General features: G+C 39.4%; 1 pseudogene; it reads right to left on the bottom strand.

The window, feature by feature from the left end:
- Positions 1-2136: 2136 nt before the first annotated feature.
- LOC131761465 (small ribosomal subunit protein eS12 pseudogene) lies at positions 2137-2534 on the bottom strand (annotated as a pseudogene).
- Between the last annotated feature and the right edge of the window lie 1597 nt (positions 2535-4131).

Below are 4131 nucleotides of genomic sequence, written 5' to 3'. Positions count from 1 at the left end.
TGTTGATGGCCATTCTGACTCGTGTGAGGTGATACCTCATTGTAGTTTTGATTTGCATTTCCCTAATAATTAGTGATGTTGAGCATCTTTTCGTGTGTTTGTTGGCCATGTGTATGCCTTCTTTGGAGAAATGTCTATTTAGGTCTTCTGCCCATTTTTGGATTGGGTTGCTTGTTTTTTTGATATTGAGCTGCATGAGCTGCTTGTATATTTTGGAGATTAATCCTTTGTTGGTTGCTTCATTTGCAAATATTTTCTCCCATTCTAAGGGTTGTCTTTTCGTCTTGTTTATGGTTCCCTTTGCTGTGCAAAAGCTTTTAAGTTTCATTAGATCCCATTTGTTTGTTTTTGTTTTTATTTTCATTACTCTGGGAGGTGGGTCTAAAAAGATCTTGCTGTGATTTATGTCCGAGTGTTCTGCCTATGTTTTCCTCTAAGAGTTTTTATAGTGTTTATATAGTGTCATTTAGGTCTTGAATCCATTTTGAGTTTATTTTTGTGTGTGGTGTTAGGGAGCGTTCTAATTTCATTTTTTTACATGTAGCTGTCCAATTTTCCCAGCACCACTTAATTGAAGAGTCTGTCTTTTCTACATTGTATATTTTTGCCTCCCTTGTCATAGACTAGGTGACAATAGGTGTGTGGGTTTATCTCTGGGCTTTCTATCCTGTTCCATTGATCTGTATTTCTGTTTTTGTGCCAGTACCATACTATCTTGATTACTATAGCTTTGTAGTATAGTCTGAAGTCAGGGAGCCTGATTCCTCCAGCTCTATCTTTTTACTCTCTTGATAGTGTCCTGTGATGCACAAAATTTTAAAATTCAGTTTATCTATTTTTCTTCAGTTGCCTGTGTTTTTAGTGTCATATTTAAGAAAACATTGCCAAATCCAAGGCCATGAAGATTTCCCCTTATGTTTTTTCCCCCAGCTTTACTGAGGTATAATTGACAAAATTGTATATATTTAAAATATACAACGTGATGATTTGATATATGTATACATTGTGAAATAATTACCACAATCAAGTTAATTAACACCTCCATCACTTCACATAGTTATACCTTTTCCTTTTTTTTTGTAGTGAGAATGCTTGAGATCTACTTTCTTAGCAAATTTCAAGTACACAATACAGTATTATTAACTACAATCACCGTGCTGTACGTTTGATCCTCAGAACGTAATCATTTTATAACTGAAAGTTTGTACCCTTTGATAGACATCTCCCCATTTTCCCCACCCCCAGCCCCTGGAAACCACCATTCTACTCTCTATTTCTATGTGTTTGGACCTTTTTTTTTAATTCCACATGTAAGTGATACCATACAGTAATTGTGTTTCTCTGATTTATTTCACTTAGCATAATGCCCTCCAGGTTCATCCATGTTGTCCCAAATGGCAGGGTTTCCTTCTTTTTCTTATGGCTGCATAATATTCTATTGTGTGTATATATATTTCTCACATCTTCTTTATCCATTCATCTATTATATTAACAGACACTTAGGCTGTTTCCATATCTTGGCTCTTGTGAATAATGAGGCAAGGAACAAGGGAGTATAGATATCACTTTGAGGTAGTGATTTCATTTCCTTTGGATATATGCCCAGAAGTGGGATTGCTGGATCATATGGTATTTCTTTTTTAATTTTTTTGAGGAACTTCCGTACTGTTTTCCATTATGGCTGTAACAATATACATTTTCAGCAATAATGCAAAAGTGTTCCCATTTTCTCCACACCTTTTCCAGCATTTCTTATCTCTTATCTTTTTGATAATAGCTATCCTAACAGGTGTGATGTGATATCTCTGTGGTTTTGATGTTCATTTCCCTGATGATTATTGACGTTGAACATCTTTTCATATACCCATTTGCTGTTTGTATGTCTTCTTTGGAAAACTATTCAGGTCATTTCCCCAGTTTTTAGTCAGATTTTTTGTTTGTTTTGCTATTGAGTTGTAGGAGTTCCTTATATATTTTAGGTATTAACCCCTTATCAGATATATGGTTTATAGATATTTTCTCCTATTTCCTGTGTCCCTAGGTTGCCTTTTCTTTTTGTTGATTATTTCTTTTGCTGTGTAGAAACTTGCTTATTTATTTATTTATTTATTTTAAAGAGCCAAGTCTTTAATTTGTTCATTTCTTGCATTAGAAGTACTTCTTGATGACATCCTTGACCTGAGAATCTTTGCCATAGTCCTTAACTACCACACAACTGCAACCAGCCACTTTACAGGGTTTTCCCTCTCTGTCAGTTTTACAGAGTCCTACCCACTCCCCTAGTTCCTCGCTTTCATCAACCTTAATTAGGTTGATTTGATGTTTAGCGTGGAGGGCCTCCACCAACTTGACTTACACAGGCTAATCACAGTTGGATACAGTCACTCAAAGATGGGCTTGGCACTGATCTAACACTTTGCAGCTTTGCAAATTCCATGTGCTAGGCCATTGTGGATGAGGGTGGTCTTCAGCACCTCTTGCAAAACAGTATTAACGTCCATTGCACCTCCAGCACCATTGCCTTCCTCGGCCATGGTGGTGGGTAATGGGTGGAACTGAATCTTGAATGTACCCCAACCTCCACCTGTGAGCTACTCAGCGGAGGCAGGGAAAGAGTATACAGAAGCTTTTTAGTTTGATGTACTCCTACTTGTTTATTTCTGCCTTTGTTGTCATATCCAAAAATATCATTGCCAAGACTGATGCCAAGGAGATTTTCTCCTGTGTTTTCTTCTAGGAGTTTTATGGTTTCAAGTCTTACATTTAAGTTTTTAATTTGAATTTTTGTGAGTGGTGTACAGTAGGGGTCCAGTATCATTCTCGTACACGTGGCTATCCATTTTTTTCAACACCATTTTTTTTCTTAATTTATTTAATTTATTTTCTTTTTGGCTGAGTTGGGTCTTCATTGCTGTGCATGGGCTTTGTCTAGTTGCAGTGAGTGGGGGCTACTCTTTGTTGTGGTGCACAGGCTTCTCCTTGCAGTGGCTTCTCTTGTTGCAGAGCATGGGCTCTAGGCACATGGGCTTCCGTAGGTGTGGCACACAGGCTCAGTAGTTGTGGCACATGGGCTTAGTTGCTCCACAGCATGTGGGATCTTCCTGGACAAGGGATCGAACCCCTGTCCCCTGCATCAGCAGGCAGATTCCTAACCACTGTGCCACTAGGGAAGCCCCAACACCATTTTTTGAAAAGACTATCCTTTCCGCATTTTGTGCTCTTGATCCCCTTTCAAAGATTGGCTGACCGTATATGCATGGGTTTATTTCTGGGCTCTGTAATCTATTCCACTGGTCTATGTGTCTGTTTTCATGTCAGTACCATACTGTTTTGATTACTATAGCTTAGTAATATAGTGAAACCAGGAAGCATGATGCCTCCAGCTTGGTTTTTCTTTTTCTTTTTAAAATAAATTAATTAATGTTTATTTATGGCTGCATTGGGTCTTTGTTGCTGTGTGTGGGCTTTCTCTGGTTGTGGTGAGTGAGGGCTACTCTGTGTTGTGGTGCACAGGCTTCTTATTGCAGTGGCTTCTCTTGTTGCAGAGCACGGGATGTAGGCGCGTGGGCTTCAGTAGTGTGGCACACGGGCTCAGTAGTTGTGGCATGCGAGCTCTAGAGCACAGGCTCAGTAGTTGTGGCACATGGGCTTGGTTGCTCCGTGGCATGTGGGATCTTCTGGGGCCAGGGCTCAAACCCATGTCCCCTGCATTGGCCGGTGGATTCTTAACCACTGCGCCAGCAGGGAAGCCCCTTGGTTTTTCTTTCTCAAAATTACTCTGGCTATTGGGGGTCTTTTGTGGTTTTACATGAATTTTAGGATTTTTTCTATTTCTGTGAAAAAATGCAATTGGAATGTTGATAGTGATTGCATTGAATTTGTAGATCACTTTGAGTAGTTATGGACATTTTAGCAATATTAATATGCCAATCCAAGAGCACAGGATATCCTTCCATTTATTTGTGTCTTCAATTTCTTTCATCAGTGTCTTACAGTTTTCAGTGTATAGGTCTTTCACCTCCTTTAAATTTATTCCTAAGGGACTTCCCTGGTGGTGCAGTGGTTGAGAGTCTGCCTGCCAATGCAGGGGACACAGGTTCGTGCCCCAGTCTGGGAATATCCCACATGCCA

Source organism: Kogia breviceps, chromosome 8, assembly GCF_026419965.1.
Source record: "Kogia breviceps isolate mKogBre1 chromosome 8, mKogBre1 haplotype 1, whole genome shotgun sequence".
Classification (NCBI taxonomy): domain Eukaryota; kingdom Metazoa; phylum Chordata; class Mammalia; order Artiodactyla; family Physeteridae; genus Kogia; species Kogia breviceps.
This window is presented reverse-complemented; position numbering and strand designations above follow the sequence as displayed.